General features: G+C 40.0%; 1 protein-coding gene across 12 annotated transcripts in view; it reads left to right on the top strand.

Moving 5' to 3' along the window:
* ESRRG (estrogen related receptor gamma) overlaps window positions 1-25,769 on the top strand; it is a 410,058-nt gene that overhangs the window by 69,023 nt on the left and 315,266 nt on the right. The window contains exon 1 of one of the 12 annotated variants that reach the window (XM_076334578.1): window positions 11,310-11,327. The exons of the other annotated variants lie outside the window; for them this stretch is intronic. The gene's annotated coding sequence lies outside the window, so the exon portion shown is untranslated. Of the gene's footprint in view, window positions 1-11,309; window positions 11,328-25,769 lie in introns of those variants that run through there. 12 annotated transcript variants of the gene reach the window in all.

Raw genomic sequence — 25,769 nt, 5'->3', positions numbered from 1 at the left:
AAACCAAGCAAACCAAACCTATGTTGAAAAGTGCAGGAGGTAGCAGGGAAAAGTCCATGAATGTCTGTGAAGCAAAACACAAGAAACTGCCCGGTACCCTTACTGCCAGACCTAGGCAGAAGGTTTTGTGCTTGAGGGTGTGTTTACCACTCATGTAAGGACAGGGTGGGAGCGTCTTGGATTGGAAGCCTAAGGAGGTTTGCAGCACCATAATTCTTCTTGGGAAAAGGAAATGATGTAAGTTTCTACTTCTGGAATCTTTCCCCACAACTCTATAAATTTAAAGAAATAAAACACAAACAGAAAATTTATTTTTGAATGACAGTGAATTATTGTCATTAGAGGATATGTAGTTTTGTGTCAAGGGAAAAAAAAGCCTCGGTGTACTATGTGCTACTTTCTGAAGCATTACTTAATGTACCAGTCATTGCTGGGAACATGGAGTCCTTTTAATGCTAGTCAGGTAATACGTCATTCTCTCTGTAGAAACTCTGTGCAGCAGAGACATGAGTTATATACTGATGTAGTTATCAGAAGATCATGTGGTAGCACTAATGTGAGTCACTACAGTGGAGTTCGCCCCATTTGAAATTTTTACATAATTAAATATAAGTGAGTCATTGTCCAAATTCTGCCAAAGTGCAGATGTCTTTAATTTAACGTATGCAATTCAGCTTGCATATGCCTTCCATAGGGTGAGCATCTTTTCCTTTGTACACAACCCTGGGTTAACTCTGGTCTGGGAGCCGTTTACTTTCGCCATTCAGCGTGCAACGCTCCCATTGAAATCCGTGGCAGCTTCAGTAAAAATAGCTGGAACACCCAAACCTTAAATAGACCTCTCGGCTTCGGTTTATGTTCTGCTGGTAATTCTTTAAATACATGTAGTTAGATCGAAACAAGCGTATTTTTGTTTCTGTAATAACGAAGGATATGACCTACATATCCCCGTGAAATACGTTCAGTTGCCTTCTACGACATCTGTCTCTGTACCAAGGCAAAGACCAGAGAGAAGGTTAGAAAGGTAAGGCAAGTTTCTTTAAGGGAAAGCAAGCTGGAGATGCTTACATAACTATTGGACTTCTTAATGATACACTTCAAGGTGGTGGATGGCTTAGTACTCAGGGGTGGTTAAACCGCTGAGTTTTACCCGAGATTAAAACCGCCCTCCATGCAGTTAGCTACATCATCGACATTTCTGAAGATTTCACAAATCATTTGGTTTCTGAGATCTGAAGACGATGACGTACCATCTCTGAGTCATTTGGCTGAAGAGGCAGCAGCTTTTCCTTCTTTCCTTCCTTCTTTCCTTCCTTCTTTCCTTCCTTCTTTCCTTCCTTCTTTCCTTCCTTCTTTCCTTCCTTCTTTCCTTCCTTCTTTCCTTCCTTCTTTCCTTCCTTCTTTCCTTCCTTCTTTCCTTCCTTCCTTCTTTCCTTCCTTCCTTCTTTCCTTCCTTCCTTCTTTCCTTCCTTCCTTCTTTCCTTCCTTCCTTCTTTCCTTCCTTCCTTCTTTCCTTCCTTCCTTCTTTCCTTCCTTCCTTCTTTCCTTCCTTCCTTCTTTCCTTCCTTCCTTCTTTCCTTCCTTCCTTCTTTCCTTCCTTCCTTCTTTCCTTCCTTCCTTCTTTCCTTCCTTCCTTCTTTCCTTCCTTCCTTCTTTCCTTCCTTCCTTCTTTCCTTCCTTCCTTCTTTCCTTCCTTCCTTCTTTCCTTCTTTCCTTCCTTCCTTCCTTCCTTCTTTCCTTCCTTCCTTCCTTCTTTCCTTCCTTCTTTCCTTCCTTCTTTCCTTCCTTCTTTCCTTCCTTCTTTCCTTCCTTCTTTCCTTCCTTCTTTCCTTCCTTCTTTCCTTCCTTCTTTCCTTCCTTCTTTCCTTCCTTCTTTCCTTCCTTCTTTCCTTCCTTCCCCTCCCTCTTTTTCTCAGTTGCAAATCTAATTGTTCTCCATCTTATGCTGAAACGTAACAAAAATGTGGTTAACCATCACATTCAGAAGTAGCTCGTAGTTTTGCTGGGCACAGAAGGAAAGAACAGGCATATATGGAAATGTTGGGAAAATGTCTGATTAACTCATGAGAGAGAGGAAAAATGACTAAAGCTGCTCTGCTAATTTCTGAGTCACTGAATAGATGCTATTTTTTCTTATTTGTCAACATCTCCCTTAATAAGGACGTTAAATAATGTTTACTACTGTAAATTCTTTCCCAGGAAGGGAAGAGTTGGATTTAAATCCATTTCAGTTTCACCTGCAAGTTGGTCTGGATGATGTACCAAGTGTTTGATGAACTTGCACTCATTTTCAGATTCGTTGCCAGTCCTACTGTCAGGAAAGTTTTGTATGCATTACTGATTACTTCACATGTTTAGTACAAATTGTAAAGGGGATGACTAGTTCATTTCTTTGGGAGTTTCAGCCTCTCTCTGCGAGCTCTATACTTGTAATAATACTAGTAATACATGTAGGATCCTGTTCTTGAAAGGTAACCTTTGAGTCTTATGCTCACGGTTTTCCTTCTGGACTGTAAAATGGTGTGCTACCTTTCTTTGGAGCTCAGAATAGGAGAAACTTGTATATTTTATTTAAAAAGTCAGTTCTTCTCCTATAGAAAGACTGCAACCTTATGCAAGAGGGCAGCATGTATGCTAGCCCATCCAGAGAGTAGCCAGCCAAAGGGGTATATGTTTCAAACACCCTCGGAGAGTCCTGAAAGCTGCCTTAGTAATTTATTGATGACAGAGATGAGAAATTAATTCCTCCCATAGTCTCCCTCCTCACGCTGCTCAGTTAATACTGCCAGCAAAGGAAGAAGGCAGTTCCCACACCTTCACCTTCACCTGCTGCAGAGAAAGGATTACGCAGGTAAGCAGTCTGGTGTGCCAGGTAAATAAACAGTCAGACTCAGGAGCACGTGATTTTTGACACTCTCAGTGCCTACTCCCTATTCCTGTTATATTTAAGTGTTCTGCCTTGTTCACGATCTCTGAGCTTGTTCCTGTTAACTCCCCCCACCTCCACCCCCCACCCTGTAAAAATCTTTGTTGCAAAAAATAAAGCTGCACGGATATGCCTGAATAGCAAAGCACAGTGTCCTAAATGATGTAACTCAGGTTTTGGGAGCAGGATAATTGCGCTAGTGTGAGGCTTCTTTTAGAATAATTAGTCTTGCTGAGAACCAGGGTATAAAAGCCCGTGCAGAGCACAGTAATAATGCAGTTACACCATTTCCAGTATTTGTGTGCCCCCGCATAGCACTGCAGATCAGAGCAGGCGTGCCCACAATGATGGTCAAGGAATGATTTCATCTTTGCAGCCCTGTGCCAGGACTGTGATACAAAATATGTGGGATTCATTCTAAAGAAAACAGTAGCACTCATCTTCCATACTAAACCAGGAGGCCTTTGAGATCATTAAGAATCATTTTTACAAAGGAGAGGTTTATGTTTCCGTTCATGGAGCCAAAGCCTGTTCTTGTGCCCTGTTACTACCTGGCACTTGCCCATCCAGGAGTGAACTCTGCTTCAGCTGCATGCACTTGCAGATGTTGGGATTTCCATTTCAAAGTAAAAACAATTCTAATATTAAAAAGGATACTTTCCCAGTGGGAATATGGGTTGCATGAGCTTCTTGACTTTTCTTTTTCATCTTTTGATCGTATATGATAACACCTTTAGATCTCTCTATCACTTTTTTTTGTCAGCATCACAGTGGACAAAATGTCAGTAGAAGTTAAAGTGGAAAGCGTCCTTAGAGAGATAAAGGTTCTCTTCCACTGCCTGCTATATGGTTGACTGCTGCCCTTTTCTGTTGGGGTTTAGTCTGCTGGGGCGCTTCATTGCTTAACTTAAATTTACTTATCTGTTATATAAATCAGGGATAGCCTTGGCCATTAAGTAAATCTACTGATGGAGGGAAAAGGGATTTTCTAGAGCACCTGTGTGCCTTTCTGAGACACGGAGTTCAAAACCATCTGATAAGGTAACCTTCAGCTGGTTTTCTGCAATGGCTTTTATCAATGAGCCCTAAAAGCATTGATATTTTCAGACATTATAGCTGAAGAGAACTGCAGTGTCCTTGAACTACCCACTAGCCAAAGGAACGACATCTCCAAACTCAGCTGGTGAATTCCCATGTACTGTCATACGTGACTTACTTTCTCCTTTCTCTCTGGGATGTCCGACTGGTACCAGGACCTTGGCTCTACCAGCACTAGGCTGGTACTGCTCTCAGGTGCTGCCTGGATTTGCTGTTGCCCTCAGAATGTCTGCTCCTATATTGTATAGTGAGGATAATCCTTTGTTTAATTTTTTTTAACATTTTGAAAGGGAAATAGGGGTCTCATTCAGGTCTTTCCATTTTTGCATGATAGTACAGTTGAACAACGTGTACATGTGTTAATTAAACATCCCTTCTTATCACTGTTTTGGTAAGTGTCCTGTAAATTTAATCACTACGACACCTCTGTACACATTACAATCCTTTTAAAGATCTAGAGAAAAATCCTGGTGGATTATTCAAAGCACTAAATCACACAGAATTACAGTAGTTATTAGAGGTATTAAAACCTGTGATAAGAAGCTTTATCATGCATTTTTGGGGAGGCTTAGTCTTTATCAGAGATGACTGTAAATAGAAGTGAACAGTAAAAAAACTTGGTAACAGTTTATTTTACAGTACATCAATAATCAGGTACTGTAATTACAGTATAATTACATGATAATTATTGCATAGTAGGTAACTACAGTACCTACAGTTTTCTTGTTTTTCTATTATCACAACTACCTGCGAGACCTGAGCCAACAAGGGGCCTTATTCTACTCCCATTTACCCTGGGTTTACACACAGATGCACACAAACACATACTTAGATTATATATGTGTTTTGACTGACTTCAGAGGAGTTGAACCTGTTTACATGGAGGAGGAACAGGCAGTGTGACATGCTAAGGTAGATATGATCTCTTCCACATATACATTTATCTAGACTCAGGACTATAAAAGAAGGGAATCTGATTTTAGCTGTGGTTATATTTAGCTATCTAATTTTTTTTGGCACTGGAAAAGTTGTGGTATTCTTAATCACTTAGATAAACCTCTCAGTTACAGACCTACTCAATGTGTGGGTGTTTATATTATATCTGTAGATTATTTATCTCTGTACATCTGCATCTGAATACAGATTAGATTAAGTCTCTGTTAATTGTACTTGGGCTGTGTGTGCATGCCTGTGTTCACATATTTCCGGTAGTAACCCTGAAATGTTCTGTCATTTTGGGGTGTAGGCTAAGTGAAGATAACCAATTAAGTATGACTTCTTCTACTTTAATGCTGTTTACAATGTTAAAGGTTCCCGTTAATTAAGAATAGTTGTGAAGCTGGCAGAAGAAATGTTCACGTTGAAATTAAGAACTTTTCTTGATAGCAAGTGCTGAAGATGTAATACAAAATATAGCCCGTGAGGAGTATGGAGTGACTTCTGCTCCTCACGGCTTTGGTAGGAGCTCAGCTATACCTCTAAGTGTAGATTTGGGCAGCGCACCCCAAATAAGCTACAGAGAGTTTGGAGAAAGTTCAAAGGAAAAGCAATGAGGGTGATAAGAGAGCAAGGAAACGTGACCTGTCAGGAAATACTGACGATATTGGGGGTGCTCGGCCTGAAAAAGAGATGTCTGAGGAGAACATGGCGACAGGCTATAAGAATACAAAAGACTGGTGGAAAAGAAAGTCAGTAGTTTATTCGCCATCTCCATGGTGAGAAATGGGAGGGTATGGGAAGTAATTTGTTAAACAGAACCAAACAAAATTCAGATTAGGTATTAGGAATGACCTAAGGTGGATAAAACAAAACACCAGAAAAAGGCAACTCGGGATGTTGTGGCATTTCTTTTGTTGGAAATTTTTCAGAAACAGGTGTAGATGGTCCTGCCTGGAGGCACAGAGGAGGACAAAATTCATCAAGACATCTTAACAACACTCCTAGCCCCGTTTTCTGTGCCTTGATGACGATCTGTTTAAGAATCATGGCTGTGAGAAGGTGGCGTGTTCCCAGTTTGCTTACCAGTGGGTCAAAAGAAAAACAGATGGATTGCTCATCTGAAATAAAACCTCTATCCAGTAAAAGGTCTTGGAAAGAATCAGCATCCACATGGGTTTGGTAAACTACCGAAACTTCATTTCTATCAAGATTTGAGGGAAGATGCTACACTGGCTGAAGCTGGTGGCAAAACTTCCCCTGGCAGCAGAGGAACCAACATTAATTTATACCATAAAACCCCTGTGTTTTGCTCATCGTTTTGAACTAGTGATTGCACATGCCAGGCATAGTTTATACTGGTTAATAATAAATTATACAGTGAGAATAATTGCATTACCAAAAGTAGTGACCCTACTGTTAACTTTAACTTTGTAACTACCATGCGGTTCCCATATCTAAAGTCTAGTAGCAAATGTGAATGTACACTTAACATGCTCTAATTTCCTTTTCTCGTCCTTTTGACTGAGTAAAATCTCAGGTAATATATTTACTATTCAATACTTGTTGATTAGGGGACTCCATGTTTAATTTTCAGGTGAAATAACTCAGATTTTTTTTTCTCTTTCTTGTGTGAAACACCTCTCATTGAGATACCAGTATAACTTTTATAATGCTTCCTAATTTTTGCTAAAAGAAATTTTGGATTTATTTCTATAGTAGCTGACATTTGTAATAAACACTGAGAGGCAATGATCCAGTTGGAGAAGATTTTTCTTGATACACCAAAAAATCTTCCTGCAGAAGATGATGGTACTGTTTTTTTAGGCTGGGTTTGTACAATTCAGTACAGAGAGGTAGTTTTTTGTTTTCCTTGTTTTTTGAACATATGACCGATGAGTAAGTGCTGTATCTACAACTTTCTAACTGTACTACAAGAGGACCATGCTCTTGGGCACATGGAAAGTATGTTGCATTAAGTGATACTCCTAAACCTACAGATGCTTTCCCTCTGGGAAATGCTTCAAACTGAGGTTTTTTGAAATTATAACTCCCTCTTAGGTACAGGTGATGCTCATGGCCCCTCTTCCACCTAACCTATTATCAAATGATGTGCAAAATGCCAGACTGATGAGTAACACCGAAGCGCTGCGCTATCGGGACAGAAAGGTTCAAATCTTAAGGACTAATTTGGAGGTTGTTGGTTCCTTTGCAAGTATTTAGCAGCAAACATGAACAGAAAGATGCTGAGGTTGCTGTTTATGGCTGAGGCCACTTTCAGGCAGTCCACCGAGTGTATTTACAGTGCTCATTATACTGCTGTGGGGTTTGGTCTCCATCTCAGAGAGAAAGGGGTCTCCAGTGGTTATCTGAACACAATGAAAGAAGGACTTTCTAAATTTCTTTTTAGACTCCTGGTATTTCTAATGCTAAGGATTTTAAGGATATGGTTTTCTAAAAATTTGTTTTATTTTAGAAAACATTCTTTTTACAGAGGCACATTAGAGAGGAAAGGTTAGGATTATTTAAGGGAGGGGAATTAATTGTGTCACTTCTATGGGCATTAGGCAAATTGCCTCACTTGGAGTTAAGAGGCAGCATGGGAGTATTTAAGTATAGGGTACCTGCAGTGCACTTTATGATAGTCTTAGCTTACGACCTTATATCATTTTATTTCTCTATTAAAGCAAGACATTCCATCCTGGGACTGCGATTGTGCCCGGTGCGGTAGTTAGCACCTCATGTCCTGAAGACTACGTGGCACACTGTGATAAAACAGTGAAGGAAATGTTGAGTACTCGAGAAGTTTGTATGATAATCCAAGAAATAAAAGGTGATACCTGAGATGTGGTAGGATGAAAGATATGTAAATGAGATGGAAAAATGTCTAACTCAGAATTACGTTCTATGTGTTTTACCCATAAACTTATTTTAAATGGTACAGCAGATGCCACAGTAAAGAGAAGAACTTAAAAAGTAATTATGGGCCACCCAGAAATACTAGACCAAGTCCCTGACTCCAGAGGTAGTAAAGACCTTACAGGTCAGTCCAGTGATGGTGCTTAGCATTTATGCGCTAATTTGGCATTTCACAGAGGAGCGCTCAGATATCTAGGAACAGACTGTGCTGACTCGGAGCACCCTCCTGCCTTGGGGAGAGGGGAGAGCAACGGATGAAAGATATTGTTTCTGAGTTTTATTTCACATGAAAGTTCTCGCAGGAGGAACAAGAGGATGCCTTTGGACACTAGCACTACTGAGTTGTTTTTTGCAGGAAGCAAATTCTGTCCCCACTGATGAGTGCTCGCTTTAGCCTGACACCTATTGCTGCTTAGAGACTTAGGCAGAGGTAGTTTATGGCTCCTAGATAGGTTTTGGTGCACGTTATATGGTCCAGTCCTTTGCAGAGAGGAAACCTGGGCTGTGAGTAGAGATGCAGCTCTAAGGTTCTGTGGACCTTCAAGTCAGAAATTGAAAAACATATTGAGTTTAGACATTTTCAGGGTTGGGGAGCAGCCGGATTCTCAAAATTACTGTTTATAACGGATGAATAAATTCTTCTCCAACTTTTAGGTATATAGATGCTTCCTTTGACTCCAGCCAAATCCTACGTTTTGTGGGATGGATATTTCAAGTACAGGTGCTTTTGAATGAGAACAAAGCTATGATCGGTATTGTATTGCAAACCAAGCACAGGCTCTTGAACAGACAACTTTGTGGAGCCCACTGTTTCTCACAGTAAAGATGATGTATGTTCATGCAACAGCAAGGCCTTTTATTGTCTCTACATGGAATAGTACATCAGCACTTCTTCCTCAAGTTCTCCTTCACAAGAATTTAGAACTTCACTTAAGTGATGTAACATGAGGCCTAAGATGACAAAGAGGTCCAGATCACCATGGCTTTGCATATTTTAGGCTACTTGGTGCAGTGAGATTCACCAGTCTAAGATGCGCTTTTGGAAAGGTGTTACTGCCCCGCTTCATCTAAATGGACATTGAGTTGCCTACTCAGTGATTAGCCTTTAATTGTCAGACTTGCTAATAATCTGTGTGATCAAAGGTAGGTATAAAAGGAGAGGGAGGAGAGTGAAAAGCTCTTTGTGAAAAGCTACAAAGCCCAATGCAAGTAACAGTAACAATACTTTACAACAAACAGGAATGAACTGGGTGGTGTGTCCATGTACATTCATTAAATTGCTAAAAGGCAAAGGCCAAGGAGACTGGCAAAGCCCAGGGCGGCATCAGGAGCCTCCAAAGGGAGAGCCAAGCTCCCTAAGGCCAAAGGCAGGCAAGAGTCAGCCAAGCCAGAGCAGCCCAGCAGAGCCCACTGGTGTGTGCATCCCTCTCCGTAGGGCAGTTAAGGCAGGGAGCTAGAGAGGGTGTTTTTAAACCACTTGTGCATGCTTTTTTGTGAGTGGTGTCTCATGTTTCTCTTTGGAGGAAGCTCAAAAGAGAACTGCCACCTTTTTGGTGAATTCAGCCCCGAACGGGACTCTGTTTGAGGTGTTGGTAGCCAAAATGTGGTTTAGCACTACGAGGCAGAGCCTGGGAAACAGAATTTCTGCATCTAGTGTTTGGCTGCTAATGTATGTAATGGATTACTTTGTGTTAAGTTTGGCATTTTTATGATTTGCCATTGCCTTTGAATTGAGCATGTGTCACACTGAGACACTGAGATCCTCCGCTGAGGAAACGCTCTTTCAATCTACTGGGCACTCCTCTAGATGAAGCAATGTTACTTACTACTTCTGCATTTAATATTTTCCCTGATGTTAAATAAATAAAAACACCAAAGGATTTTTCCCAAAAGGGTTGGAAAAGTAATTCTAGAAATGTTGTTTCCAGCAGAATCATTGGAAAAACAGAGTATTCATTTCTATGGGAATTATGTTTCCATTCCTGAATTCTTTTTATAAAGTTTATTTTTTCAGTAGAAATTCTTGCTGTCTATTCATATTTGATTCTAAGATTCTCATAACTATATGGGAGGTCATACCCGTGTTAAGAGTTATTTCATGTCCTCTGTTTCATTTCCCCTTCTGTAAAACAGAAATAATGGTACTAGCTCCTGGTGTACAGTGCTCTGAGTTCATTAATAAAAATGCTGTTGAAAACTTCGATACTGTAATGCTTACGACCCAAAAGTCTCACTCTTAAACACTGAAATGATAGTTGTGGGTTTTTTTTCTTTTTGATCCGATTAGTTCAGTGGGAATAGTGTAAATTGGGCATAATTACCACAGGAGGTAATAACTTTAGTTATCACCCCTGGAACTACATTTAACCTGTTGACTGAGAAGTGGGTGATACTTTTTGCCTGATATCAAATCTTAAAGCATCAGCAAACTTTCAAAATGGTTCCTGGCACTCTCTGTATGCCAAACATATTCCAGCTACTCTTAGAGCCGCAGTAACAGTGGAATGGATTTCCAATACATGGGATTTCCAGGAGGAGCCTCCCTTTCATGGGACAACTGATGTGTAACAGCCGGTGCCCCAGTTTGGCACAACTGCAAGCCCAACCTTGGTCTTGTCCCTGGAGCTGCATGGATGGCTGTGCAGTGCAGGAGGTGGCAGCACAGATACCGTGACCTGTGTCCACTTTGTGGCTGCTAAGTTAACACGCACACATTTTATGGGCGCAAACTGTAGCTGGAAGAAGAACAGAGAGGGTCTTAGGACAGCCTGCAATGTGTGCAAATAAATAGCAAAAAAAGGAACACAGGTTGGCAAAGCTGAAATGTCCCTATGTGTGATTAAAAATGTATACTTTCATTTGTTTTTCCTTGTGCAGCCAAAGCATAGTAAAAGAAATACATACCTGCTCAGGCACCCGGAGTTTCTTCCAGGAAGGTCAGCTCCCAGAAATGAAATGGAAAAATAAATTAGGTAAGAGTCATGACTGAGGAAAAAAGCGAACTTTATAACAAAAAGCCAAGACTGAGATCTCAACGTATGAGATCTTCTTGCAGCACAGGATTCAATGAGCAGTAAGTTCTTAAGTTATCACAGCAGAGGATACCATCTAAATATGTAGATAGATTAAAAAAGGTTTCATTTTCTTCTCTCAACAGTAGCTGCTGTGTGTTTTTTGTTGTTACGACTTTTTACAAGCATTGTTTACACGAAAATCACGTGATTCTACCACTGCTGACATAGTTGATGATGTAATACACCTGCTCAGGGCCTGTTCCTCAGAGAGGCAGAGCACGCAGGGCTTTCTGATCTCCTCGGGCTGGTCAGCAGCTCTTGATGCCGGGATTTTGGGACCAGCCGCCTTCGTGTCAAGCTCTCTGAGCTCTGTCACGGGAAATGAGATTTGGTACTCAAGGAGAAAGGACCTCATTTGAGAACCGCGGTGCAGGGTAAATCTCCCTTTTCCTTAAGCAAAGCATTGCATGCTGTCTCTTCTGAAAAGAAGTACACTTCTCTGAGTGATAGTCAGGAGGCTGTCCGGCAGGATGCAGAATATAGAAACAAATTAACCCTATCTCTGCATTTAGCAGCAATATTAATACTTTCCCAGGCAGCGCTTACAATGTACCTCTGTTTGTTTGTTTGTTTAAGTGACATTAAACTATCTTCAAGGTAGATCTCTTCCAAAATCCATTCCAGACAGAGAACAGGGATCGTCTGAAAGACGCTGGCGCCAGCAGGACGGGCTGAACGCACGCTCCCCGCGAACAATGAGTGCTGCTCCGAGTAAGACATCAGGGAAGGACTTTGTGCAGAAAAATAATGAAAGCACTGACAGGGTGAGACCACATGCAGAAAAGGGAAAGCTTATTTCCTTAAGAGGCGTGATCACGCTTTATTAAAGGAGCATTGTAAGGAAACAAATAAGATTTTAAAAAATGCCTTCTCATGGAAGCCATAGAAAAGGAATTTCTCGCAGGAAAGGAATGCTAACTGAAGTATTTTCATGATATAAAAACATTCTAGTGTTGTGCTTGCAGCCTGTGAGGTAGAGGGAAAGAAAGAAAGTGAAACTAACTGGGAACGGTTCAAACAAGCTTCATTGTATAGGCTAAGAGAAGTGAGAGATTAAAAAAAAAATTCAATTCGTTAATGGTGCATTAGATAACTTTATAAGTGTTTACTTTAATGTGGAAAATATTTGTTCGTGTGTGTGTGAATGCAGCCTTTCTCTATTTTTCTTAGGTTTTAATCTGCCTTACTTCTAACGGCAGTAGTTTGATCTGTTTCCAGCAGAGGAGACAGCCCACCAAGACCCCCCGTTTGTTACACATGTAGCTGGAGATTTTGGCAGATCTAGGTGTAAAGCCAGCAGAGCAGAAAGTATACTATAGCTCTACATTTCATTTCTAGCAGTTAATTATTTGCTCGTTCTGAGCAAAGGTTCTGTATTCAGTCTTGTGCCAAACGTGGTTAGCGTTAAACCCATAACCATGCATTAAGCCTCTGGGCTAGGGGATGCAGATTTGCTACTTAAATGTTTTTTCTCTCTGCCAGCTACTTTGTTCTGGCTATCTATTCTGTAGCTGTTGTCCCAGTGATCTGAGTAATCTTATTCCTTCTAGTGGCTCTCAAACGTCCATGTTTTCATCAGGAAATGCGTAGTTCATTCCATCCCATAGGCGGGTAGTGGCAAAGAGCGTGAGGAGTGGGATGTGAGCCGCGACAGTGTATCGGGGAAGACTCAACAAGACAAATGGCATAGTACTTATGCAAGAGGGAGAGGAAGAGTCCTGACCCAGTGCTGAGTTCAGCCCACGTGTTGTCTTCTGAGAGACAGTGGGGTGGGAGAGAACATGCCCAGCAGCACACGGCATGGAGGCACTGTCTCCAGCACATCTCTGCATGCCAAACATAGCCGCAGGGAAGAAAACTTTGCTAGCAGCTTCTTATAGCTATGGCCATCCACTAGGTAACCTGTTCGTGACAATCACGGTTTACCACAGGGTAGGTATAGATCAAATGGCCCTGGCTTTCGATTTGTGTAGTTGTGACTCAGTTGACTGTAGGAGATGTACTTTTGATACGGAATGGCAGAAGTGGAGGTGTATGAGAGCCAACATATAAAATGGTATAAACTGGATCACATTTGGGTCTCTTGTGTTGTCTCAGTGCCCAGGGACGACTTAGGCCGTAACACCCATTAGCAACATGGGAAGATAGGTGTGTAATTCTCACTTTGGAGGAAAATACTTTCCTTAGTGTCCATGTGCCAGCTGCATCGACTCAGAACACTGTAAGGAGCTCCATTAAGTTCTATTGGGTCCATAATCTGCACATTAAGAAAAATTTACATGATAGATGGAGCTGTTAAAGTCTAATTGGGTAATCAAAAATTAGTTAATGTGCCAAATATGTATTTAGCTGATAAACTCTAATGGTTCCAAAGGGTTCTAGTATTAATAGAAGGCATGCTTGCACATTAAGGAGTTGAGAGTAAGATACTGCTCTTCTAACACTCGTTTCAAATAAAGATCCCAAAGTACTTGACAGATATTAAATCACTTATTGATTTGATTTTTCCAAAATATGTCCATCCAAGGCTCTGGGGGAATATATGTTAACAATAATGTCAAATTTGCACATAAATAATGAATTATAATTTGCCCCCACTTCCCAAGTCTATCAAGTGCAATAATCACTCTTGCCCTCAAACCCAGTTAAAATCTCTCTAGGCTGGGTCTTCTTTAATTGAACCATATTATGTCCCCATGAAATACTGTATCCACTTGAGCAACAAATAGGTTGAACCCCAGTGAAATGAACTGGTTTGAAAATGGTTAGAGGTAAAGTCAGTGGCAGAGTCAGTAAAAGAACACGGCATGCCTGGTTACTTCTCCTTTACCCTGCAGAGCAATGAACACAGCATTTGTGTATTCACAGAGCCAGAAGGATGTTTTCGCATTCTGCAATTAGCTTCCTTACCTATTCGTTCAAATTTCATTCTTTTTTAAATGGAGGAAATGAATAGAATTTTAAAATAACTCTTCTGCTTAATAGTTTCAAAATGTCCTAATGTATTATTAATAGCACGCCACTCCCACATTATAATAGCATGTGGTTCTGTGTTTGTACAGCATCTAGTGTAATAGGGACCTCATCCAAGAGACTTTTGTAGGCTCTTCTACAGTTCAAAGAGATAATGATATCTTTATTTTAAGATGGAAAAAGGTTATCCTTGTTTTATGGAGGAAATGGAGGCAGAAAAGTAGAACCTGTCGCAGAAGTAGAACTAGACTCCAGGCTCAGATGTTGCTTTGCTGCTCTGACTACTGGACCACAGCACAGAGGCATTCCTAAACTTACGCCTGTTAAAAACAATTTATGTTTTGGTTCATATATAATGTGCCTTTATTTCTGTATGGGACTTATAACAATAACTATCCTGAGTGTACTGGACCTATTGTGCTCTAAAAAAGCCTCTGGACATCTAGAAGAGCCAGAAAAATGGCCAAAGTCCCTTCTGTTCAACTAGGCACAACTTTGAGGAGGGAAAGAGAACATCTCCAAGAAAACACAAATTTAGGGTAGTCTAATCCTATCTCCATGCTAATACTTACTCCATGTAAGTATTTAAAGACAAAATGCAACAACCACATTGTTGAATTTCCTACTTTGGACAACTGTCACTTTTTTAATGATAGTTGAATAGTTTTGTGTTTTATTTATGTGGTGTCATTTGTTTGCTGGGGAATATGAATTGAATGCTTTCCTTGCCTCTGAATTTGAAAATGTATTTTCCCAATATCATTAGTTGAAGGATGTTAGAAAACTGCATGTTTTCTCTTCCACATAAATAAATGAATAAGCCAAGTGTCATGATTGTTTGCTGTCTAATATACATAGATCCAAACGTATACTGAAATGCTGTTTGAAACAGATGAGTCAGTGCGACATTTTCTGACATCTGCCTAGAAAGAGAGAGAAAAAAACCCTCATAGAGAGGGAAAAAACAGAAACAGTCACTTGGCTTTTTGGAAAGCTGTGGCCTGAGAAAGGAAGAAAAAAAAAGTGGGGAATAATGAATTCATCAAGCTGAAAATGCACAGGCCAATGGAGCGCTTAGATTTCAATAGAAGGCAAATGGAAAGAGAGCCCCCATTACTGTTGAGATACATCGACACGGCTCCACTAATCGCTTGGTCATGCTTGGTAGACAGTAAGTCATCACGGGCCATGACATGGTGAGAACAGGTGCCAGGGTTTGTTGTAAGAAAAAATCGTTTATTTAACAACCGCAACCAAGATCATCCCCCTCCTTTACCTTGCATCCCTGTGCCCAAATCCATCCCTCTCCACAGGGGAAGAGCATGCCAGGCAGCACGGTTGGGGTCCTGCTGCAGAGCAGACCTGGGCGGCTGATAACAACAAGGGAACGTTTTTGGTAGGGTGCGACTGAGGTGGCGACAGACAAAACTGGCATATAGTGGGAATTAAGCATGTGCTGGTAATGAGAGACGGGGCTGTTGTGGTCTCAGTGGAGTGAGCTGGTCGGTTCAGGTGTGGTTGTGCACCAGGAAAAGGAGGGTGGGAGTACTTACTAGTTTTAGCACAGGTAGCATGAGCGTGAAAACAAGCAGGGTGGTACTTCAAGACCAGAACTGAAGTAAATTGCTGGATGTTTGTCCTCTGCTTCAGCCGTTGTTGTAAAATGTATTGTGGGCCTCTTTAGCAGAGCTTCCTGTCCATTCACAACACTGTCATACCAGATGAGCAGCTAGGTGTACTGTAGAGGCACTAATAAAAATCCTGTATTTAATATACATCAGGATTTACGTCAGACAGGTTTTGAAATACTTGTCACCTTAAGGGTGTACAGACTGAGATCTCGAAGAGGCTCCTAGGATATTTGGGTCATGAATTCATTTTTGTAAATAAAGGATTTAAATAGCATTTTTTCTAGATTTTGAACAGTCTTTCTCACCAAATCTGTCACTCCTTTAAACAAAATTTATAGTACTTACTAGCTTCAAAATTCATAGAAGTGTCGACATTGCTTTTATGTGAGATATGCCCCCTCCTTTTAAAAAAAAACCCAAACCAAAACTAAAATCTCCTAGGCTTTCTCTTTGAAAACTGACTGTTCTATTTGAACAAAAGGAAAGACGCTGAATCGAGTGATGCTGGGCTTGGAAAATTGGGAACTTGCTGTCGTAACATTGAGGAAAGTCTCCTCAGAGCCCAGTCTTTCAAGGTAGGTAAGCTTTGTTACAGTTGTGCTCATTGATTAATGCAGTGGAGGGGAGCTTGGAAGAGCTGGGCTCTATTCTTGGCTCCTGCCACAGACTTCCTATGTGCTGATGAACAAGTCTTTTAGACCAACGCTTTTTCTTTGTGAGAATTTCCTTGCATTTTAAATCTGTGGGGAATTAAATGGAACGGACATTTAGATTCACTTCCCCACCTCCTTCAGTAATAGATGAAATGGAGAGGATATAGAAACATGTTTAAAAGATCAAATCAATGCACTAAAGGGAACAAGCTGTTGGTTTTTTTTTAAAATACACATCTGCTTTTTTTCCCCAGCCTCCCTCTGAGATAAATCAAAATCAGTCTTTGAAAGATTAATTGAGGAGTCCATATCTCACAAAATGTAGCCCATGACTAAAAAAAAAAGCGTAGTGTTGACTAATAAAACTGTCTAGCTATACAAACCTTTAAAATCAAGAAATTGCCTGTCTACATGTTTTTTCTGCCACATATCTTAATTAGCTCCACAAATAACACTGCCTACTTTCACGTTCCCATCTATTAATTAGTCCCATACTACTGTGAAGTTAGCACTGAGAAAATAGCCATTCTTCATTCCTTGTGTTATAATACAGGACATTACCTTCATTCTGACCTGAGGAGAAAGGAAGACCCTCTATGCTCTTTATGAGAGCGTGGCTATCTTGTAAGGGCCCTGAATTCTTTTACAGATTTGCATTATTTCTGTATAAGGAAGAATTTAATGTTCTGAACACACACACACACACACACATATTCACACAAAATTAGTAAATCTAGAATACTGAACTGTGATCTGCTCTAGGGTATTCCTCTATGATTAAACTAATATTAGGGAAAGAAAGAGACTGGGAGACCGGGAGCCAATTTAAATAAAAATAAAAATCTCATGCACTTAAGGCAGAAATAAAGAGCTGAGAATTTTTTGCTTTCTTCCTCTTTCTCTGGTCAAAAAGGAGAAATAATAATGAAGAAACAAACACTAAATTGAACTCAGCCTGCTCTTTAAGAGCAACACCCAAAATTCCTTCAGTTAAAAATGAGTCTAGATAGCTAGCAGATTCACCTACAAAATTACCATTGCTCCTCCACAGTCCTTATTCAGATGAGATAAGTTCTTTTTCTGATAAGGCATGTGTGTGAGCTTGTTAACTGAACCCATAATTAACAGACTTGTAACATCTAAAACCCCATGTACCTTAAAATTATAATATCTTGAGGGTGCTGACCTGTGAAAGGAGAGGTTTTCAAAGGGTATCGCCCATGCTTGTAAGCTTTCTGAGTGGCCAGAGTAACATATAGTTTAGATATTTTCTAGTCAGGTGAAACCTGTCTAGTATCAAAATTTGTTATTAGTGGCTTTAGTTTTATTCTTAGCAAACCATCTCCAAGTTGTGGGTATTGAGCTGAAACTGATGGACTTTCCCACCGCCTTAAGTGTTTTCTACCGCCAGAAGACTGCAGACCACCTTGTTGTGAGAGGCAGTCTGTGTTCAGAACAAAGCAGTTTGGAGGGGCTGGAAAAGTAGGGATTTATGGCACGGCATCAAAGTGCAGGTAGGTAACCATGGCAATACCCACCCTCCAGAAAAATGTGATCCTGCGTAGTCCTGAGTTTCCACAAGTCTAACTTATGATATCAGTTATTCAACATCTTTCCAGTGAATAGAAGTTCAGTCTGAGGATCTATCGTTTCATCTTGATGAGGAAAAAATGATTGAGTTTAGGCCAGATATAGCTAATTTATCTTAATATAGATGAAGCCTGTATACCCATCTTCAAGTTTAGATTAAGTTTCCCATCGTGATATCTGAGTCTTTAACTATCTATCATGAGAACTTCCAGTTCCTCACTTAAAAATGAATAATTAGACAATTCACTATGCCAATTTTATCTGATTTTAAAAAAGTATAGCCTCTTCCCCTTTAGTTCATCAAGCTTATTCTATGTATCACCAAAGTTGGGTAAAAAGATAGGTCATTCAAAGAAGACTATGTGGCGTAGTATGAAGGTTGTTCTTTCAGGTTCATAAAGTGATCTGATTTCATTTTGAGTTCCCAATTGATGTTTGTTTTTATTTAAAATGTCTGTAAGGGTAACTGTTCAGAATGTACTATCCAAGATAATAGCATTAACTGGCATGGCTGCAAAATCAATAGTAACAAAAATATACCTCTACTGATTAAGAGTGACATAAAATAAATTTGTTAACTAAAATGGATGTAGTCAACAGTTTAAACACGTGTCTTAAATACTGTAATGCAGTTCATAGTTCTTATTTTAACTTTTAGATAATTTTTTAAAAAGAACCTTTGAAAATGTGTGTTGTGTTTCTCTCCTTATAGAAAGACAAGCAAAACTAACCTAGAAAGTATTTTGCTCCCTCTAATAGAGCCCCCACCTGCAAAAATAAACCTGATAACAAAACCATAGTGGACTTCACCTGGAGAAAGTAATTGAAAATGGTAATTGAGAAACGATAGACTAGCTTTGAAGGACAGGTCTTTGTCATCAGGCTTCATGAGAAACAGCAGAGCACGAATAAAAATAGATCATTGACCAAAAATATCCTTTTCTAGCTGGGTCATTTAAAGAACTGTCTCTTTGTAATCATACATACAGCTGATTCCAAAACTACTCCAAAAAGGGGTCTAACTCCAAGGTCAAATACTATGCAGGGTTTTGTTGTTGTTTGCTTGCTTTGGATTCTTTTGAGAGCAAGAGTAGTTACAGGGATGAAGAAGAGTGATACACAAAAATATAAAGCCTGGAATAGAGTCTCTGAGTCAGGTATGCAAACGTATGTTCATCAAGCTGTGACCAGCACTAGGGCACGTGTGTCCCAGTCATGTCACTTCCAAACCCAAGAGATTCCTACTGCAGCTTTTTGAGGTCTTCTCTGCACTGACTCATGGGTCTTGGACTTGGCACAGAGATCCAGATATGTGGGCCGCATATATTGATGGCATTGCATTAACTGACCAAAGTTGATTATTAGTGTCCTTTACATAAGAAACCTAGACTTCTGGGCACTGAATGGGAACATTCTGGGCACCCAACATAGCATCATCATAAAGGTCATCACAGGTCAACAGTATGGCAAGTTAATTCTTACCTTATTTTGAGGGAAAAATGAAGACACTTAGCCATTATTTTAGAGGTCTTCAAGCTGTCTGAAGTTTGCTTTTGGGAAACACTGCAGTTGAGGTCAGATTCTTATATATCAGGTTTTTTTTTGTGATACATATAGTTGAAAGTCATGGAAATGCTCTGTTTCTATAGATTATTTTTATTTTCCATTTAGCTGTGGGGATAAGACAGTTAAAAAGTACCTCTTCCCCATGTGGGTAGAGAGTGCGCTGAGGAAGTGATTTTCACTGCGCAAGGGCAGCAAGATGACTGGAGGCTGGCAGTAAGGCTCCGAGGGTACTGTGCAGGTACACGTCACACGACTTCCTTGTATCTCGGCATGTCAAAAAAAGGCTGAGGAGCAGAAGGAGGAGCGGCATGCTCAATGGCAGACCTGCAACAGGGGTTCACCAGCCACCCCTTGAGTGTAAGCGGAGAAATGAAGGGGGCTCCACTGCCCTTCTGCACCTGTAGGAGAGGTTTCCCCATGGGTGTGCACTCTGATGTGCAGCTCCGAGCAAGGCACCATGTGCACTGACTGCAGCTCTGCGGAGCTTTGCCCCATCCCATGGAAGCCCGGCAAGAGCTGGAGGTCTGAGCTAACTAGTTTAAAGTTATCTGCTGCAGCATAAGCGCTCTGGCATTCACAGAAGTCTCACCCATTGAGACATATCTTCAACTCTATAAACAATTTTTGCTCAAGTGGGGACCATTGGTTCATACCAGCTACTTTTTTTTGCTGCCAGTTAAAATGAAAGTTTGGCAAAGCTTTGCTTGCGTCCCCTTCATGCAGTGGCATTTCCCAGGAGAGACACATCTGGGAGACTACTATAGATGCTTCAGACACTGCGTAAAATGTTTATTCATCCTAGCTTTTTATTTTAATACATAAGCACTGCTTGAAGCAGAGATATAAAATAAAACTGAATATTGACAAGGGACACAAAAATATGAAGATTCTAGTTCAGGACTATCAGAGATAATGATACCTAAACATCTTAACCTCAAACTCATTAGTCTCACATATCTCAATCAATATGGATTCTCTCAGAAATCAATTTTCAGCAGCAAATATGATTGTTAAATAATTCACAAGTTACAGGCCTTCGGGCAAGAAGAGGTTAGAGAAGCAGAAGGAAAGTGGTGATCTCGACCTGAGATATGATTTCAATTAAAAGAGGAGAGCATCTGTAAAACATAGTTTTATGTTCAAGGTGTCAAAGTGTTTAAAGAAAAGAGGATTATAAATGTAAATTACAGTCTTAAGCAGTATGGTATTTAAAACACATTCTTATTTGTCGTACATTAGCAGAAAGAATCCATTCAATTGATCAGCAAGGAATGTGTCATTTTAAAAATCCCAGCCAGTACTACTGGCATCATTTCTTTTGTTTATTTACTTTTGCTTTTTCCCTGTCTGTATTACACAGCTGATTTATTATGACGTTGCAGTGAAAGGCAGAAGTGGTACAAAACTTCAGGAGATTTTCTCAAATTCTTTGAATATTTCTGACCAAAGGCATTCGAATTTATCCCTATTGTTAATTTTCTTTTCTCATGTCTGCTTGGTTCCATACCCGTGTTTTCATATTCGCTATTAGGTGAATGACAGTTCTTAGCAGAAACATTACTTTAGGGATAGAAAGGTCAAGCTGGGAGAAGTCTTATGAGGTGGGATGGTACTAGCGCTCGAGTACTTTTCTCAGGGCCTTATCATGCCTACTGCAGCCCATGGAAAGATTTGTATTGATCTGCTGAATCTCGGATCTGCCTCTAATTATGCTTGTGTAAACTTGGAATTACATCACTGAAGTTAATGGTATAATAACTATATTAGATTAATGCAAATGTTCATATTCAGGCCCTGAATTCTTCAGATTTGTAGTTTTGTTGCGATGTCCATAGATGCACGTTGTAGTTTTAACACAATGTAAAAATCATAATTTAATTAAAAATATTTACTAACCTAATTATTTCTATACCAGACATCTCTTTGAAGTAATTATAATGATACATTTTAATCTGATTTTATCTGTATTCTGCCAGGGATTTTTCAATGGGCATAATTTGGATAAATATCAAGCACTCCAAATGCATTTGAATTCAACCCAGGTCAATAATGGTATTACTGTCTGAAGGCCCTCAGTGGGTTTAGTCAGATGAGCTGGTGAGCTTATTCCAGTTTTGACAGCACTTAGATGCTCTGATGTCAGATGCCAGTATAACAATTCAAGCTGATGGAAGAATTGCAGTGAAAAGGTACCTTTAGCAAGGCACAACTGAGGCTTTGTGTAAAGACCTAACTACATTCCTAGCCTTTGAAGTGATCTGAGCTAAGGCTCATTGGTTTGGGGTTACCATGCATATGGCAAAACTTGAGTCCCACCCATGTTTTTAGTTTCTTTCCAAAGCACTCCATCCTTCATGGCTGGCTGGCAGCCTTTCACCTGCACAAAGTTTCAGTTGCATCAAAACTAAAAAAAAAAAAAAGCAATCCCAACAAAACCCCTCTCTCTCCAGAACTTAGAAACACCATATAAGTTCACCATCTCTAAGATTGTTCAAAACATGAGAAGAAAAACCTTTTTAAAATACTTCAACTTTCTCTAAGATGACTTAAAACTTTTTCTCTGTTAGGAGATGCATGGAAGAGTAGAAGAGCCCTGGTTTTCTCAGCTGTGGATAATGAGTGAATTGTGATCAGAAGTGAAAGGCAGCACCTGGCTGCTGGTGAGAAGAGGGACAATACTAAGGAAGATCATGGAGATAGTTTTGTTGTGTAGTGATGGGAGAGAGGACTTGATCCCCTTTTCTGTCTCAGCTTACTGTGAAAACAGAAAATTTGTATCCGTGAATAGGGTCATGATCTGAGCCCGTGTCCCAAGAAAGCAAAAGAGGGGTAAGGGAGAGTATTTATGTTTACTGCTGTGGATTTACAGCCAACTGTGTTAAAAGTGATTTCAGTCAAAAATAGCTAGAGTAAGTGTAATAGATATAATATATGCTTATGGTACTCTTCTTTTCTAAATCTGGTTTTGTGTTGAATGAACTTTGTTTTTAAAAATATATTTTGAAATGTGATTAGTGGTGAACGTCAGTGAAATTTATTGTACTATTAAAATCCTATTGGGTCTTTGTTTATGAAATGTATTTTCCTGTATTTGAAGTTTAGGGAGGCTTGATAATGAGGCTGTGAAGATTCATGGCCCCTTTTCTGCAGCTTAATTTAGGCTCTATATCAAATATGTAAAAGAACATTATATCTTCCTGCAGCCTGTGTGTGTGATACATTTTTGTATTATTTCCCTGCCAATGTTATTTTTTTCACAAATGCAGAGCTGGAAAATGGTGACAAACTGACAAGCTTAGCTTTCTGTTATTTTCTAGGCTAGAAAGAGTAAATCTGAAAGGTGCTGTGGTCATAAGTTTTATTGAAGCGAGACACGTGTCCATGGCCACGTGTTCACCAAAGATCACATTATTCTTGATTTAAAGTAATTAATGGACAGCCAGCAGTGAAATTTGTGAGGAGGCGTTTCAGAGGCCCACTGTCTCTGCTGCTGGCTGAGAACTTCCACCTTCCAGTGTAGGACACTTGAAGATAAACGTTCCCGTTGGAAAGCGGCATGGTGCTCCCAACCATATGCCAGTGACCTGGCAATGAGCTCTAGCTTTAGAGCTGAGGGATACTCTTGTCCTTAGCTGTAACGAACTTCAGAGGTTGGTGATTACAGTGGAAAGGTGTTACTTTGATTTTCACAAAGTTGGTCCGATCTCCTCCTTGATTCTGCTGGTGATCGGTGCCGTGATCCATCAGTGCAGAGAGGCGTGGGTAGGGTAGAATTGGTCCCCTATCGGGTGGTTTCAGTCTCTTGCTCCAACATGGCGTATCTCTTCCAGGGATGTGTTACAGTGTATGACTTAGGGAAACACCATGTATTGCTCTTTTCTGTAGTTTAGGAAGATTCTTTTGTTCCTGTCCTGTCTTGTACCATGGATTATTTACATCTCGATGTTCAAATCCTCCCCGAGATCCAGGTTCACCAAGAGTGGTATGTAGATGTCTCCGGGCACAGTTGCTCTCAGTTCTTCAAATATCCTTATTACTAACTCGGTCAAATGGCTGTCTTCAATCATAAGCAGGAGAGAGGTTTCTGAAGGATGGAGATACAGGAAGAATAAGGTAAGATGTTCCCATCTGTTATAGGTGCATCCTTAAGTACAAGAGAAGGGCATTGCTTCCCGTGTATGCCGTTGCAATTGAAATTAGAACCCTGCCCCAGCAGACTGTATGGAAACTGATAAAGATCAATTTTGTTACCTCACCGAAAACGGAAATATCAACAAATTGATCTCCTCTTGCTTATACTGATATAAAACCTGAGTAATCCCACTGAAGGCTGGGGAATGACGTATGTAAAACTTGTTCTTTGATCAAGCCCCAAAGTCTTTGGCAGTGAAAGCTTTCATTTGCCACCATCTTTCGGATTGGTAGGAGTGGTTAGGGAATGAAACCATCAGATCCGTCTCGAAGATCTCTACCGGCAGTACGTCCCTGGTTTGAATTGTTCCGAGTAGTGTCTTTGAATCCTACCTCTGCTACGTTCGAGACATTGTTTAGCCAGAAGAAACAAATCTTTAGGGCCAGGCTTTCCTTTCAGATGTGTCCTGGGATGTCAAGAGAACAAAGCTCTGTTAATTGTTCCTCATTCAAGATGCGTAGCATGGCATTATAATACTCAAACAATATTCATTAGGCAAAACAATTGCAATAATTATCGTATAAAAAGTCAGGCAGGGTAATTTCTTTCAAAATGAGGATAATCTCCAGAGGAGATTCTGCTCCAGTTTTGTTTTTGTTTGTTTATTTTTGGCTGAATGGTTTTAAATAGAAATTACTGAGGTGTCAATGACCTCTGGGTTCAATTGAATTAAGACATTTAAATGAAGTTTAAGCAATATTGGTATTTGCTGGGAGGTAGAAAATTGTGTCTGTGAAACATACTGCAAAAATGCCACCTACATAAATTTCATTTTGAAGCCATGGCTAAAAATCAGGTGGTAGAGGGTTTTTAAGCGCTTCGGTAAAGCCCTTGAAATTTGGAAAACCAGATCTCATCCTTAACCATCCTCAGGATGTTCTGGTTTTTGATGCTTTGAGACATGACTGGGGTTTTTTTGTGTGTCTGTGGGGACTCATACAGGGGGTGAAAAATAGCAATAGCATTCCTTCTCTTGAATTTTCTTTTGCTTCTCAGCTCCTATGTTATTCCCAAGTATTAGCAAGACCCTGGGTCTGGGTAATTTGCATGATCGGCACGGAAGAACAACATGCCAATAGCTAAGTATTTCAAAAATCAAGTAGTCATTTTTACCGGACATCATGATAATTATCCATCAAAAATTAGGACTGTTTCTAGCAAGCCAAGGTTCCCCTTCTTTGGATTCAGTACTGTAGTTTCCAGAAGACACCAATAGTACTGAGATTGATTCAATACTAGGATGCAGCTTCATTGATCTTTCTGATGTCATTGCCCTAAATTATTGTAGGATACAACTAAAAAAACGGGTCTAGAATACATATGAGCAAGGCCATGTTCCAGGAGTATTTCTTCTCATTCTAATAATGAGTAAGTAGACCAAATCTTTGCTCTGAGAAATCCAAATGTATTTCAGTTTTCATAAGATTTTTTTTTTTTTGTATTTTTAAAATCTGAAAGGTGGGGGAGTTGTAGCAAGAAGATTGATCACTGACAGAGAAGAGAAGCCTAGAAGCTGATCCTATACTCTTATTCAAATTCATGAATAATTTTCACTTGTACGAATTGCCCATTGAAGTCCATAGCACTTCTTATGTGAGACAGGATCGCTCATGCAAATAAAGGTTTACGGGACGAGGATCTAGGATGCGTTATTACAGGGTCATTTCCTGATACAGTCTTGGCTTTTTTACTTCTTACTCGCTAATTTTATAGGTTCTATTCTTCTGCCAGAAGAGGTGGTTACATCATTAATAATGGAGCTTATTATTGCTTTTAATATTTGAATTATATCTGAAAAAGCTTGACGGTGTATTCAGTTCCATAGGAGCATTAAAATTAAAAGATGCTAGAGTCTTTGAGTTATACTCTGTATAATTTTAAAATAATTTTGGCATTTTTTCCCCTCTGGCAACTGAAGCCTTTAACCTTATGGGACTCTGATTTACAGTGACACTACAGTCTTTTCAAAAGCAACATTATTTTGTCACCGAGACTGAAATGGTACAGTCAGAAATAAGCAGAAAGTAATTAAGGGACAAAATTATTACAGTAGAGCAGACTTGACCCAGAGACCGAGGGCCATATCCTGCTTGCTTTACTCGAACAAATAGTCCCGTTGCATCTCATTCAGATGTGCAGCACTAGCATAAACCCAGAAAAAAGCTCACATGAAGTCACTACTGTAACTGAGATTAGAATCTAACAGAGACA

This window comes from Aptenodytes patagonicus, chromosome 3 (assembly GCF_965638725.1).
Source record: "Aptenodytes patagonicus chromosome 3, bAptPat1.pri.cur, whole genome shotgun sequence".
In the NCBI taxonomy this organism is placed as follows: Eukaryota; Metazoa; Chordata; class Aves; order Sphenisciformes; family Spheniscidae; genus Aptenodytes; species Aptenodytes patagonicus.
This window is presented reverse-complemented; position numbering and strand designations above follow the sequence as displayed.